General features: G+C 49.0%; 2 non-coding genes across 2 annotated transcripts; both read left to right on the forward strand.

The window, feature by feature from the left end:
• Positions 1-839: 839 nt before the first annotated feature.
• On the forward strand, positions 840-913 carry Trnat-agu (transfer RNA threonine (anticodon AGU)). The gene has a single exon. It is a non-coding gene; the product is annotated as a tRNA-Thr (tRNA).
• Positions 914-6,388: 5,475 nt separating this feature from the next.
• On the forward strand, positions 6,389-6,462 carry Trnat-agu (transfer RNA threonine (anticodon AGU)). The gene has a single exon. It is a non-coding gene; the product is annotated as a tRNA-Thr (tRNA).
• The last annotated feature ends 10,087 nt before the right edge of the window (positions 6,463-16,549 follow it).

Below are 16,549 nucleotides of genomic sequence, written 5' to 3' on the forward strand. Positions count from 1 at the left end.
TCATTTCCCATTTTGTGATTCGCTACATGCTTAGAGAGGGCCTCTGTTCTGGCAGTGTTGGTGCCAAAGGGAGCTTAAGAGGGTTCAACGCTGGTCGACCACTGTCGAGATGTCGTAAACACTCGAGTCACGGCCCTGGGGGTAAAAAGATGATCCCCTTCACCCCGAGTAGTCCGAGTGGCGCTCGCTACCACCCCCAAGGGCAGGAAACAAAATTACATTAACATAAATACTCGAGAAATTGCTGGGGAAACAGCCCCGCCGGTAGCGTAGTGGTTATTGCCCCAGACCGGTACTCTGGAGGTCGTGGGTTCAGATCCCACCCGGCGGGCGTTTTTGCACCACTTTATTCTCAGATAAAAAAAATTCTTCATCTCTTTCTGTGACCCACCTAAATCTCTCCTTTGCTTTCCGAGGTTTTCCACCCCACCCGGGAGTAGGCATGAGTAGGTGACGCAAGCCGAGTGGCCAGCTGACACGACGTGAGACCGCGTCAAGTTTGCAGGACAAATAAAGATGTTTTCTCTCTCTCTCTCTGTCTTGACTGCCAACTCTTATTTTCTGTCTTATTTCATGGAGCCCCTCATTTCCCGTTTTCTGATTCGCTACATGCTTAGAGATGGCCTCTGTTCTGGTAGTCTTGGTGCCAAAGGGACCTTAAGAGGGTTGAACGCTGGTCGACCCCTGTCGACATATCGTAGGCACTCGAGTCACGGCCCGGGGGTTAAAAAGATGGTCCCCTTCACCTCGAGTAGTCCGAGTGGCGCGGGCTACCACCCCAAGTGCAGGAAACAAAAAAACCTTAACATAAATACCCGAGAAAGTGCTGGGGAAACAGCCCCGCCTGTAGCGTAGTGGTTATCGCACCAGACCAGTATTCTGGAGGTCGAGGGTTCGGATCCCACCAGGGGGGCATTTTTCTCACCACTTCTCGAAAAAAAAAATTCTTCATCTCTTTCTATGACCCAACACAACCTCCCCTTTGGTTTCGAGGTTTTCTTGACTGCCAACACTTATTTTCTGTCTTATTTCACGGAGCCCCTCATTTTCCATTTTCTGAATCGCTAGATGCTTAGAGAGGGCCTCTGCTCTGGCAGCCTTGGTGACAAAGGGAGCCTAAGAAGGTTCAACGCTGGTCGACCACTGTCGACATGTCGTAGACACTCGAGTCACGGCCCGGCGGTGTAAGAGATGGTCCCCTTCAACTCGAGTAGTCCAAGTGGCGCTGGCTACCACCCCCAAGTGCAGGAAACAAAAAAACCTTAACATAAATACTCGAGAAAGTGCTGGGGAAACAGCCCCGCCGGTAGCGTAGTGGTTATCGCACCAGACCGGTATTCTGGAGGTCGTGGGTTCGGATGCCACCCGGCGCGCATTTTTTCACCATGTTCTCGAATGAAAAAATATTTCATCTCTTTCTATGACCCACCACAACCTCCCCTTTGCTTTCCGAGGTTTTCCACCCCACCTGGGGGTAGGCATGAGTAGGCCACGGAAGCCGAGTGGCCGGCTGACACGACGTGAGGCCGCGTTGTGTTTGCACGCCAAATAAAGATGTTTTCTCTCTCTCTCTCTCTTGACTGCCAACTCTTATTTTCTGTCTTATTTCACGGAGCCCTCATTCCCCATTTTCTGATTCGCTACAGGCTTAGTTACGGCCTCTGTTCTGGCAGTCTTAGTGCCAAAGGGAGCTTTAGAGGGTTCAACGCTGGTCGACCACTGTCGACATGTCTTAGACACTCGAGTCACGGCCCGGGGGTTAAAAAGATGGCCCCCTTCACCTCGAGTAGTCCGAGTGGCGCTGCCTACCACCCCCAAGTGCAGGAAACGAAATTACATTGACATAAATACCCGAGAAAGTGCTCAGGAAACAGCCCCGCCGGTAGCGTAGTGGTTATCGCACCAGACCGGTATTTTGGAGGTCGTGGATTCAGATCCCACCAGGCGGGCATTTTTGCACCACTTTATTCTCGATAAAAAAAATTCTTCATCTTTTCCTATGACCCACCACAACCTCCCCTTTGCTTTCTAATGTTTTCCACCCCACACTGGAGTAGCATGAGTAGGTGACGGAAGCCGAGTGGTCACGTCCGCGTCGCGTTTGCAGGACAAATAAAGATGTTTTCTTTCTCTCTCTGTCGTCACGGCCAATTCCTATTTTCTGTCTCATTTCACGGAGCCCCTCATTTCCCATTTTCTGATTCGCTACATGCTTATAGAGGGCTCTGTTATGGCAGTCTTGGTGCCAAAGGGAGCTTAAGAGGGTTCAACGCTGGTCGACCACTGTCGACATGTCGTAGACACTGGAGTCACGGCCCGGGGGTTAAAAAGATGGTCCCCTTCACCCCGAGTAGTCCGAGTGGCGCTGGCTACCACCCACAAGTGCAGAAAAAAAAAACCTTAACATAAATAGCCGAGAAAGTGCTGGGGAAACAGCCCCGCTGGTAGCGTAGTGGTTATCGCACCAGACCGGTAATCAGGAGGTCGTGGGTTCGGATCCCACCAGGGGGCATTTTTTTCACCACTTTGTTCTCGAAAAAAAAATTCTTCATCTCTTTCTATGACCCATTACAACCTCCCCTTTTCTTTCCGAGGTTTTCTTGACAGCCAACTCTTATTTTCTGTCTTATTTCACGGAGCCCCTCATTTCAAATTTTCTGATTTGCTAGATGCTTAGAGAGGGCCTCTGTTCTGGCAGCCTTGGTGCCAAAAGGAGCTTAAGAAGGTTCAACGCTGGTCGACCACTGTCGACATGTCGTAGACACTCGAGTCACGGCCCGGGGGTTAAAAAGATTGTCCCCTTCACCCCTAATAGTCCGAGTGGCGCTGGCTACCACCCCCAAGTGCAGGAAACAAAAAAAAACCTTAAACTAAACATCCGAGAAAGTGCTGGGGAAACAGCCCCGCCGGTAGCGTAGTGGTTATCGCACCAGACCGGTATTCTGGAGGTCGTGGGTTCGGATCCCACCAGGGGGGCATTTTTTTCACCACATTATTCTCGAAAAAAAAATTCATCTCTTTCTATGACCCACCACAACCTCCCCTTTGCTTTCCGAGGTTTTCCACCCCACCCAGGAGTAGGCATGAGTAGGTGACGGAAGCCCAGTTGCCGGCTGACACGACGTGAGGCCGCGTCAAGTTTGCAGGACAAATTAAGATGTTTTCTCTCTCTCTCTCTCTTAACTGCCAACTCTTATTTTCTGTCTTATTTCACGGAGCCCCTCATTTTTCATTTTCTGATTCACTACATGCTTAGTGAGGGCCTCTGTTCTGGCAGTCTTAGTTCCAAAGGGAGCTTAAGAGGGTTCAACGCTGGTCGACCACTGTCGTCATGTCGTAGAGACTCGAGTCACGGCCCGGGGGGTTAAAAAGATGATCCCCTTCACCCCGAGTAATCCGAGTGGCGATGGCTACCACCCCCAAGTGCAGGAAACAAAAAAACCTTAACATAAATACCCGAGAAAGTGCTGGGGAAACAGCCCCGCCGGTAGCGTAGTGGTTATCGCACCAGACCGGTATTCTGGAGGTCGTGGGTTCAGATCCCACCCGGCGGGCATTTTTTCACCACTTTACTCTCGGATAAAAAAATTCTTCATCTCTTTCTATGACCCACCACAGCCTCCCCTTTGCTCTCCGAGGTTTTCCACCCCACCCAGGGGTAGGCATGTGTAGGTGACGGAAGCCGAGTGGCCGGCTGACACGACGTGAGGCCACGTCGGGTTTGCAGGACAAATAAAGATGGTTTCTCTCTCTCTCTCTCTCTTGACTGCCAACTCTTATTTTCTGTCTTATTTCACGGAGCTCCTGATTTCCCATTTTCTGATTCGCTACATGCTTAGAGAGGGCCTCTGTTCTGGCAGTCTTGGCGCCAAAGGGAGCTTAAGAGGGTTCAACGCTGGTCGACCACTGTCGACATGTCGTAGACAATCGAGTCACGCCCCGGGGGTTAAAAAGATGAACCCCTTCACCCCTAGTAGTCCGAGTGGCGCTGGCTACAACCCCCAAGTGCAGGAAACAAAAAAAACCTTAACATAAATACCCGAGAAAGTGCTGGGGAAGCAGCCCCGCCGGTAGCGTAGTGGTTATCGCACCAGACCGGTATTCTGGAGGTCGTGGGTTCGGATCTCACCGGCGGGCATTCTTTCACCACTTTCTTCTCAAATAAAAAAAATTCTTCATCTCTTTCTATGACCCACCACAACCTCCCCTTTGCTTTCCGAGGTTTTCCACTCCACCTGGGGTAGGCATGAGTAGGTCACGGAAACCGAGTGGCCGGCTGACAAGACGTGAGGCCGCGTCGCGTTTGCAGGACAAATAAAGATGGTTTCTCTCTCTCTCTCTCTCTCTCTTGACTGCCAACTCTTATTTTCTGTCTTATTTCACGGAGCTCCTCATCTCCCATTTTCTGATTCGCTACATGCTTAGAGAGGGCCTCTGTTCTGGCAGTCTTGGTGCCAAAGGGAGCTTAAGAGGGTTCAACGCTGGTCGACCACTGTCGACATGTCGTAGACAATCGAGTCACGCCCCGGGGGTTAAAAAGATGGACCCCTTCACCCCGAGTAGTCCGAGTGGCGCTGGCTACCACCCCCAAGTGGAGGAAACAAAATTACATTGACATAAATACCCGAAAAAGTGCTGAGGAAACAGCCCCGCCGGTAGCGTAGTGGTTATCGCACCAGACCGGTATTCTGGAGGTCGTGGGTTCAGATCCCACCCGGCGGGCATTTTTGCACCACTATATTCTCAGATAAAAAAAATTCTTCATCTCTTTCTATGACCCACCACAACCTCCCCTTTGCTTTCCGAGGTTTTTCACCCCACTCGGGAGTAGGCATGAGTAGGTGACGGAAGCCCAGTGGCCGGCTGACACGACGTGAGGCTGCGTCAAGTTTGCAGGACAAATAAAGATGTTTTCTCTCTCTCTCTCTCTTAACTGCCAACTCCTATTTTCTGTCTTATTTCACGGAGCCCCTCATTTCCCATTTTCTGATTCGCTACATGCTTAGTGAGGGCCTCTGTTCTGGCAGTCTTGGTTCCAAAGGGAGCTTAAGAGGGTTCAACGCTGGTCGACCACTGTCGTCATGTCGTAGACACTCGAGTCACGGCGCTGGGGTTAAAAAGATGGTCCCCTTCACCTCGAGTAGCCCAAGTGGCGCTGGCTACCACCCCCAAGTGCAGGAAACAAAATTACATTGACATAAATACCCGCGAAAGTTCTGGGGAAATTGCCCCGCCGGTAGCGTAGTGGTTGTCGCACCAGACCCGTATTCAGGAGGTCGTGGGTTCGGATCCCACCCGGTGGGCATTTTTTCACCACTTCATTCTCGGATAAAAAAATTCTTCATCTCTTTTTATGACCCACCACAAGCTCCCCTTTGCTTTCCGATGTTTTCCACCCTACCCGGGAGTAGCATGAGTAGGTGAAGGAAGCCGAGTGGCCGGCTGACACGACGTGAGACCGCGTCGCGTTTGCAGGACAAATAAAGATGTTTTCTCTCTCTCTCTCTTCACTGCCAAATCTTATTTTCTGTCTCATTTCACGGAGCCCCTCATTTCCCATTTTCTGATTCGCTACATGCTTAGAGAGGGCCTCTGTTCTGGCAGTCTAGGTGCCAAAGGGAGCTTAAGAGGGTTCAACGCTGGTCGACCACTGTCGAGATGTCGTAAACACTCGAGTCACGGCCCTGGGGGTAAAAAGATGATCCCCTTCACCCCGAGTAGTCCGAGTGGCGCTCGCTACCACCCCCAAGGGCAGGAAACAAAATTACATTAACATAAATACTCGAGAAATTGCTGGGGAAACAGCCCCGCTGGTAGCGTAGTGGTTATTGCCCCAGACCGGTACTCTGGAGGTCGTGGGTTCAGATCCCACCCGGCGGGCGTTTTTGCACCACTTTATTCTCAGATAAAAAAAATTCTTCATCTCTTTCTGTGACCCACCTAAATCTCTCCTTTGCTTTCCGAGGTTTTCCACCCCACCCGGGAGTAGGCATGAGTAGGTGACGCAAGCCGAGTGGCCGGCTGACACGACGTGAGACCGCGTCAAGTTTGCAGGACAAATAAAGATGTTTTCTCTCTCTCTCTCTGTCTTGACTGCCAACTCTTATTTTCTGTCTTATTTCACGGAGCCCCTCATTTCCCGTTTTCTGATTCGCTACATGCTTAGAGATGGCCTCTGTTCTGGTAGTCTTGGTGCCAAAGGGACCTTAAGAGGGTTCAACGCTGGTCGACCCCTGTCGACATATCGTAGGCACTCGAGTCACGGCCCGGGGGTTAAAAAGATGGTCCCCTTCACCTCGAGTAGTCCGAGTGGCGCGGGCTACCACCCCAAGTGCAGGAAACAAAAAAACCTTAACATAAATACCCGAGAAAGTGCTGGGGAAACAGCCCCGCCTGTAGCGTAGTGGTTATCGCACCAGACCAGTATTCTGGAGGTCGAGGGTTCGGATCCCACCAGGGGGGCATTTTTCTCACCACTTCTCGAAAAAAAAAATTCTTCATCTCTTTCTATGACCCAACACAACCTCCCCTTTGGTTTCGAGGTTTTCTTGACTGCCAACACTTATTTTCTGTCTTATTTCACGGAGCCCCTCATTTTCCATTTTCTGAATCGCTAGATGCTTAGAGAGGGCCTCTGCTCTGGCAGCCTTGGTGACAAAGGGAGCCTAAGAAGGTTCAACGCTGGTCGACCACTGTCGACATGTCGTAGACACTCGAGTCACGGCCCGGCGGTGTAAGAGATGGTCCCCTTCAACTCGAGTAGTCCAAGTGGCGCTGGCTACCACCCCCAAGTGCAGGAAACAAAAAAACCTTAACATAAATACTCGAGAAAGTGCTGGGGAAACAGCCCCGCCGGTAGCGTAGTGGTTATCGCACCAGACCGGTATTCTGGAGGTCGTGGGTTCGGATGCCACCCGGCGCGCATTTTTTCACCATGTTCTCGAATGAAAAAATATTTCATCTCTTTCTATGACCCACCACAACCTCCCCTTTGCTTTCCGAGGTTTTCCACCCCACCTGGGGGTAGGCATGAGTAGGCCACGGAAGCCGAGTGGCCGGCTGACACGACGTGAGGCCGCGTTGTGTTTGCAGGACAAATAAAGATGTTTTCTCTCTCTCTCTCTCTTGACTGCCAACTCTTATTTTCTGTCTTATTTCACGGAGCCCTCATTTCCCATTTTCTGATTCGCTACAGGCTTAGTTACGGCCTCTGTTCTGGCAGTCTTAGTTCCAAAGGAGCTTTAGAGGGTTCAACGCTGGTCGACCACTGTCGTCATGTCGTAGAGACTCGAGTCACGGCCCGGGGGGTTAAAAAGATGATCCCCTTCACCCCGAGTAATCCGAGTGGCGATGGCTACCACCCCCAAGTGCAGGAAACAAAAAAACCTTAACATAAATACCCGAGAAAGTGCTGGGGAAACAGCCCCGCCGGTAGCGTAGTGGTTATCGCACCAGACCGGTATTCTGGAGGTCGTGGGTTCAGATCCCACCCGGCGGGCATTTTTTCACCACTTTCTTCTCAAATAAAAAAAATTCTTCATCTCTTTCTATGACCCACCACAACCTCCCCTTTGCTTTCCGAGGTTTTCCACTCCACCTGGGGTAGGCATGAGTAGGTCACGGAAACCGAGTGGCCGGCTGACAAGACGTGAGGCCGCGTCGCGTTTTCAGGACAAATAAAGATGGTTTCTCTCTCTCTCTCTCTCTCTCTTGACTGCCAACTCTTATTTTCTGTCTTATTTCACGGAGCTCCTCATCTCCCATTTTCTGATTCGCTACATGCTTAGAGAGGGCCTCTGTTCTGGCAGTCTTGGTGCCAAAGGGAGCTTAAGAGGGTTCAACGCTGGTCGACCACTGTCGACATGTCGTAGACAATCGAGTCACGCCCCGGGGGTTAAAAAGATGGACCCCTTCACCCCGAGTAGTCCGAGTGGCGCTGGCTACCACCCCCAAGTGGAGGAAACAAAATTACATTGACATAAATACCCGAAAAAGTGCTGAGGAAACAGCCCCGCCGGTAGCGTAGTGGTTATCGCACCAGACCGGTATTCTGGAGGTCGTGGGTTCAGATCCCACCCGGCGGGCATTTTTGCACCACTATATTCTCAGATAAAAAAAATTCTTCATCTCTTTCTATGACCCACCACAACCTCCCCTTTGCTTTCCGAGATTTTCACCCCACCCGGGAGTAGGCATGAGTAGGTGACGGAAGCCCAGTGGCCGGCTGACACGACGTGAGGCTGCGTCAAGTTTGCAGGACAAATAAAGATGTTTTCTCTCTCTCTCTCTCTTAACTGCCAACTCCTATTTTCTGTCTTATTTCACGGAGCCCCTCATTTCCCATTTTCTGATTCGCTACATGCTTAGTGAGGGCCTCTGTTCTGGCAGTCTTGGTTCCAAAGGGAGCTTAAGAGGGTTCAACGCTGGTCGACCACTGTCGTCATGTCGTAGACACTCGAGTCACGGCGCTGGGGTTAAAAAGATGGTCCCCTTCACCTCGAGTAGCCCAAGTGGCGCTGGCTACCACCCCCAAGTGCAGGAAACAAAATTACATTGACATAAATACCCGCGAAAGTTCTGGGGAAATTGCCCCGCCGGTAGCGTAGTGGTTGTCGCACCAGACCCGTATTCAGGAGGTCGTGGGTTCGGATCCCACCCGGTGGGCATTTTTTCACCACTTCATTCTCGGATAAAAAAATTCTTCATCTCTTTTTATGACCCACCACAAGCTCCCCTTTGCTTTCCGATGTTTTCCACCCTACCCGGGAGTAGCATGAGTAGGTGAAGGAAGCCGAGTGGCCGGCTGACACGACGTGAGACCGCGTCGCGTTTGCAGGACAAATAAAGATGTTTTCTCCCTCTCTCTCTTCACTGCCAAATCTTATTTTCTGTCTCATTTCACGGAGCCCCTCATTTCCCATTTTCTGATTCGCTACATGCTTAGAGAGGGCCTCTGTTCTGGCAGTCTAGGTGCCAAAGGGAGCTTAAGAGGGTTCAACGCTGGTCGACCACTGTTGACATGTCATAGACACTCGAGTCACGGCCCGGGGGTTAAAAAGATGGTCCCCTTCACCCCGAGTAGTCCGAGTGGCGCTGGCTACCTACCCCAAGTGGAGGAAACAAAATTACATTGACATAAATACCCGAGAAAGTGCTGAGGAAACAGCCCCGCCGGTAGCGTAGTGGTTATCGCACCAGACCGGTATTCTGGAGGTCGTGGGTTCAGATCGCACCCGGTGGGCATTTTTGCACCACTTTATTCTCAGATAAAAAAAATTCTTCATGTCTTTCTATGACCCACCACAACCTCCCCTTTGCTTTCCGAGGTTTTCTTGACTGCCAACTCTTATTTTCTGTCTTATTTCACGGAGCCGTTCATTTCCCATTTTCTGATCGTTACATGCTTAGAGAGGGCTTCTGTTCTGGCAGTCTTGGTGCCAAAGGGAGTTTAAGAGGGTTCAACGCTGGTCAACCACTGTCGACATGTCGTAGACACTCGAGTCATGGCCCGGGGGGTTAAAAAGATGATCCCCTCACCCCGAGTAGTCCGAGTGGTGCTGGCTACCACCCCCAAGTGCAGGAAACAAAATTACATTAACATAAATACCCGAGAAATTGCTGGGGAAACAGCCCCGCCGGTAGCGTAGTGGTTATCGCACCAGACCGGTATTCTGGAGGTCGTGGATTAAGATCCCACCAGGCGGGCATTTTTGCACCACTTTATTCTCGATAAAAAAAAATCTTCATCTTTTCCTATGACCCACCACAACCTCCCCTTTGCTTTCTAATGTTTTCCACCCCACACTGGAGTAGCATGAGTAGGTGACGGAAGCCGAGTGGTCACGTCCGCGTCGCGTTTGCAGGACAAATAAAGATGTTTTCTTTCTCTCTCTGTCGTCACTGCCAATTCCTATTTTCTGTCTCATTTCACGGAGCCCCTCATTTCCCATTTTCTGATTCGCTACATGCTTAGAGAGGGCTCTGTTATGGCAGTCTTGGTGCCAAAGGGAGCTTAAGAGGGTTCAACGCTGGTCGACCACTGTCGACATGTCGTAGACACTGGAGTCACGGCCCGGGGGTTAAAAAGATGGTCCCCTTCACCCCGAGTAGTCCGAGTGGCGCTGGCTACCACCCACAAGTGCAGAAAAAAAAAACCTTAACATAAATAGCCGAGAAAGTGCTGGGGAAACAGCCCCGCTGGTAGCGTAGTGGTTATCGCACCAGACCGGTAATCAGGAGGTCGTGGGTTCGGATCCCACCAGGGGGCATTTTTTTCACCACTTTGTTCTCGAAAAAAAAAATTCTTCATCTCTTTCTATGACCCATTACAACCTCCCCTTTTCTTTCCGAGGTTTTCTTGACAGCCAACTCTTATTTTCTGTCTTATTTCACGGAGCCCCTCATTTCCCATTTTCTGATTTGCTAGATGCTTAGAGAGGGCCTCTGTTCTGGCAGCCTTGGTGCCAGAAGGAGCTTAAGAAGGTTCAACGCTGGTCGACCACTGTCGACATGTCGTAGACACTCGAGTCACGGCCCGGGGGTAAAAAGATTGTCCCCTTCACCCCTAATAGTCCGAGTGGCGCTGGCTACCACCCCCAAGTGCAGGAAACAAAAAAAAACCTTAAACTAAACATCCGAGAAAGTGCTGGGGAAACAGCCCCGCCGGTAGCGTAGTGGTTATCGCACCAGACCGGTATTCTGGAGGTCGTGGGTTCGGATCCCACCAGGGGGGAATTTGTTTCACCACATTATTCTCGAAAAAAAAATTCATCTCTTTCTATGACCCACCACAACCTCCTCTTTGCTTTCCGAGGTTTTCTTGATAGCCAACTCTTATTTTCTGTCTTATTTCACTGAGCCGTTCATTTCCCATTTTCTGATTCGCTACATGCTTAGAGAGGACCTCTGTTCTGGCAGTCTTGGTGCCAAAGGGAGCTTAAGAGGGTTCAACGCTGGTCGACCACTGTCGACATGTCGGAATGACTCGAGTCACGGGCCGGGGGATTAAAAAGATGATCCCCTTCACCCCGAGTAGTCCGAGCGGCGCTGGCTACCACCCCAAGTGCAGGAAACAAAATTACATTAACATAAATACCCGAGAAATTGCTGGGGAAACAGCCCCGCCGGTAGCGTAGTGGTTATCGCACCAGACCGGTATTCTGGAGGTCGTGGGTTCAGATCCCACCCGGCGGGCATTTTTTTCACCACTTTATTCTCGGATAAGAAAAATTCTTCATCTCTTTCTCTGACCCACCACAACCTCCCCTTTGCTTTCCGATGTTTTCCACCCCAACCGGGAGTAGCATGAGTAGGTGAAGGAAGCCGAGTGGCCGGATGACACGACGTGAGGCCGCGTCGCGTTTGCAGGACAAATAAAGATGTTTTCTCTCTATCTCTCTCTTCACTGCCAACTCTTATTTTCTGTCTCATTTCACGGAGCCCCTCATTTCCCATTTTCTGATTCGCTACATGCTTAGAGAGGGCCTCTGTTCGGGCAGTCTTGGTGCCAAATTGAGCTTAAGAGGGTTCAACGCTGGTCGACCACTGTCGACATGTCGTAGACACTCTAGTCACGGCCCGGGGGTTAAAAAGATGGTCCCCTTCACCCCGAGTAGTCCGAGTGGCGCTGGCTACCACCCCCCAATGCAGAAAACAAAAAAAAAAACCTTAACATAAATAGCCGAGAATGTGCTGGGGAAACTGCCCCGCCGGTAGCGTAGTGGTTATCGCACCAGACTGGTATTCGGGAGGTCGTGGGTTCGGATCCCACCAGGGGGCATTTTTTTCACCACTTTGTTCTCGAAAAAAAAATTCATCTCTTTCTATGACCCACCACATCCTCCCCTTTGCTTTCCGATGTTTTCTTGACTGCCAACTCTTATTTTCCATCTTATTTCACGGAGCCGTTCATTTCCCATTTTCTAATTCGCTACATGCTTAGAGAGGGCCTCTGTTCTGGCAGTCTTGGTGCCAAAGGGAGCTTAAGAGGGTTCAACGCTGGTCGACCACTGTCGACATGTCGTAGACACTCGAGTCACGGCCCGGGGAGTTAAAAAGATGATCCCCTTCACCCAGAGTAGTCCGAGTGGCGCTGGCTACCACCCCCAAGTGCAGGAAACAAAATTACATTAACATAAATTCCCGAGAAATTGCTGGGGAAACAGCCCTGCCAGTAGCGTAGTGGTTATCGCACCAGACCGGTATTCTGGAGGTCGTGGGTGCAGATCCCACCCGGCGGGCATTTTTTCACCACTTTATTCTCGGATAAAAAAAATCCTTGCAGGGCGTCATGCAGGGCGTTGGGATGGAGGGGAGCAGAGGCAGGGGTGGGAAGGTACTGTCGTATCAGGACATTTGGGTGGTTGGGTGGCGGTGCATGGGACTTCGCGCCATCCAGGAGAGTTGCAGGGCTGTTGCGTGATGCAAAGCTCGCGGATGTGACTTTCAAGCAAAGCCACACCGTCGAAGATGGGGTTCAGCCCACCAGCAGCCAGTACTTTGTGGGTAGGAAGGTGCTCGAAGCCGGTGTGAATGAGGCGGACAGAGCGAGAGTGCCGGCTGAATTCCCGCAGAAAAGAGATTATATATATATATATATATATATATATATATATATATATATATATATATATATATATAGATATATATATATATATATAGTCTGCAAAAAAAAATCACAGAGAGCACGACAAAGTAAGGTAAGTAGAGACAGAGACAAACGAGAACGACCTTAAAAATAAAAATAAAATTTACTGACGTTTCAGGAAGAGGAAGGTCTCTTCCTGAAACGTCAGTACACGTTTATTTATATTTTTAATGTCTTTCTCGTTCGTCTCTGTCTTTACTGACCTTTTAAATATATATATATATATATAGTATCCTTTTGTCACGGGCATAGCCCGGCGGTTGAGGTCAACCTCTACCTCACAGAAGCCATAACAGTAAAATAGTGTTGATATTCTCTCACAACCTATTAACAGTATTCTCGAAAACAGAACGACCCAAAATCTTCATTTTGAACGTATACAGCTCTCCAAAACACCGCAAGGACAGATTGAACCGATTCTTCTCCCTAACTTGTACGGATGCCGGACCATATTTACTGATAATTGTCGGGGACGTCTATGCTCTACACTCGGCATGAGGATACAGGAAACGCATTGGTAAAAGAACGTATTACGGGGAATAGGCACAACACCGTCCTAACATCCTAAACGACTCAAATACAGTCAGCAGAATCGACAATAGCGCAGAAGAAGACGTCAGCCCCTAGCCTACCTTCCCAATACACAACAAGCAAGAAAAAGAAACAACACAGGCATGCATTAGGTGTTTATTATTATGTTGTAGAGACTATTATAGTGCACACTGGCAGGAATAAAAGGTGCTGCGGCAAAAACTCTAACAAGTGTATACAAACACCAAAAAAGTAGAAGATTTCAAAATGTCAGACATTAGGAACTTGATTCAACACCTTCTATCGGACATTAAAACAGTAACGAAACAAATGAATAAAGATATTCCCTCATTAACAGTGGCCTCCAGGGTAGCCCATCTCTGGAAACCCTTTGAAAGTATCCAATGACGCTGGTGAAAAAACCAATCCATATAAAATCATAGACTAGGAATAGTCGCACTGCAGTCCAAAAAAACACGCTTTGCAACTTCTGCAAAGCCAGTTGAACGAGATATACAACCATGTAAAGAAAGCTTCTCAGGCATTTGATTGATTCCTGTCTCAGTGAGATAGAACAAAGTAGTCGCCTCACACAAATCGCACAGAAACACCAAGGACCTTATTCGGGACTCTTATATGCGCTCCGCGACATCTACCTTCCCCCAATCCAATACCGTACCTACCACCTTGTAGAGCCCTTTGAAAATTGAGCTGGACCTTGCTATTACAGGGACGGTAGTCAGAGAAGCACTAGCAAAACTCCCATAGAGAATGGGGCGATAAGAACAACACATTATCAGAGAGCATTTTCTCTGCAGCCGAATTCTGCAACTTAACCTTCATCCCTGATCCTAATCAGCCTACCAGAGCAGGCGGGGAATGAGCCATTACCACATGCCCTAACCTAACTTTAATAAAGACGGACGAGGACGTCTTACGGACGAACGTAGGGGAAATCTGTGCAGTGACCATGCCAAGATCAGCATTTCAGTCTCAACAGCCAAACTCAGAAATTTGGGGGTTGTGACCATCACCTACTATAAGAAATTGAGAGAACAAAAAACCAACGATACCGACAGCTCACAGAAAATCGCATTTATTATGCATAGAAAAGTTTGGTGCGTCCAGCTCAAAAATAAATACCTGAGCGTTACACAAACACTACAAAGAACCACGCAAACTCCAAACATCGACTCCCATCTAGCTCATCTGTGGAAAGCAAGAAGTGGCCTAACATGTCGGTGGAAAAGGCAGAAGATAGGACCAAAATAAAAAAAATGAATCGCCGAAATCACTAAAAACGCCAGAGGTTCCCCACACATTCTAGCGAGACAAAATTGGAATCATTTCTGCGAGTCGCTGCAAGGCACCTTGAGCAGCTCCTAAACATGGGCACTGTTTCAAACCATGCTCGACCCCCTCGCAACGAAAAACGCAAGCAATCACCTACAGAAACAAATTGCTGGTTCCTTTCTGGGAAGCAATGGTGCCCTCATTGAAGCACTTAAAAACAAACCACTGGAACACATATCCAAATGTTCTTCAACGGAGCGTACAAAGATAGACCAAATGAGCTTCTAGATCAGGAAATCTCAAGATATGATGTCGACAGTGCAATGTTAGCAGCAGAGAAGAACACTACACCAGGTGTTGATGGCAAAACAAACTGAATTACCCGAATTCTCGGCGAACGCGAGGTGCAGGAGCTGACCGACTACATCAACGAGCAATTATGGACCAACGGTGAAGTCCCGCCGGAATGGAAACATTCGGACGTACTCACAGTTCCGAAACAAGGAAAGCCACCAGGAATTGATGATTTCGGACCCATATCCCTTACACCCTGCCTAGAGAAGGTGTTTCAAAGAATCGTCGCGAACAGACTAGTCACAAGACGCCTTCCTAATACTCCTTCAGGCAGTGCTGCCAAACATCACCAAGGGAGGCGAACAGCTTCTTGTAGACATAGATCGGAAAGGTGCCTTCGATCATGCCTCACACCTGGCCATCTTGGAGGCACTGAATGAACAGCACTGTGGTTGACCGACCTACAAATATGTAAAAGCCTTCCTATCGAATCGCACCGCGTCCGTATGAATAGAGGCATTTTTATTCAATCCCTTTTCCATGGCAAATAAAGGGACGCCGCCGGACTCCGTGATCTCCCCCTGCTCTTTAACATTACCATCCCCAAAATCGCAAAAAAGTGCAAACCATTCCCGACATAGGCTTCAATATTTACGCCGACGATACAACAATCTTGGCTACTAAAGGATCACTGGCTACAAAAGAAGAGTTACTTCAAGAGGCTACAACTCTGGGAATAAGGGAATAAACTGGCGTGGCACAATAAATACCAACCGCAACACAAAAATTGAAAGTTATCCGAATTCACGGCACCCGCAATGTAAGCCCAGGGCAAATACACATAAGGCGTGAAGATTAAACAATACCCAATAAACGTAACATATTAGTCCTACATATGTTTATACAATGTAATGGCTAGGAAAACTTCATTATATGAAAGATAACGAAGTCAACTGTGCAAATTTCAAGAAGGGTGAGAAGAATAAGCAAAAAGAGAGCCGGCCTCAAGGAAGACGAAACTGCGCTTCATGCAGGCCTTGGTAGGCAGCCGCCTGGCATACAGCTTGCCTTTCCACTGCCTCAAAAACAGGAGAGTGAACAAGCCAACATCGTTCTCCACACAGATTACAAATCGGCCCACGTTCTTCCAAATTATACATCAAATGAAAAGCAGATGAGCTTGGCTGTATCCAACACATTGGAATAAATCAGAGAGGCACTCCTCATGTCGCAAAAAAGGCCTACAAAAAACAAACGCTTGCAGGGCTATCCTTCAATGAGTGGGGTCCCCAGCGGACGTACACTAAGTATTTTACAAAGTGGACATGAGCAGAGAAGTACGAACTCGACTGACAGTGCTACCCCACTTTGGAACATACACCAATACCTACACACAGATAGAAAAATAGCACGAGTAGCCTTCCTGCGGAAACAACTTGAAAAGAAGTCTTCTACACCGACGCTGCTTTCCACAGCGGAAAAATTGCCTCCATTGTTATACTCTATCACGAAGGAAGCAACAAAGTTCGCCTCATGCTAAAAGACATTACTGTTGACGAAGCCGAAACTGGTGCTCTCCTCCTGGCAATAAAGTACGGGAAGAGCTAGAAAGAACGCCTCCAAATAGTCACAGATTCCAAAAAGGCGATGCAAAATATTATATTTTGAAGAATTCACAATCGACTGAAAAAACTAGAGCCAAAAATGTCGAATCAGTTCTACCGCATTTTCTGGACTCCAGGACATGATGAGCTGAAGTGAAATGAGAGGGCCGACCAGGATTCT

Source organism: Haemaphysalis longicornis, unplaced genomic scaffold, assembly GCF_048455015.1.
Source record: "Haemaphysalis longicornis isolate Haplotype H1 unplaced genomic scaffold, Haemaphysalis longicornis Haplotype H1 scaffold_5, whole genome shotgun sequence".
Classification (NCBI taxonomy): Eukaryota; Metazoa; Arthropoda; class Arachnida; order Ixodida; family Ixodidae; genus Haemaphysalis; species Haemaphysalis longicornis.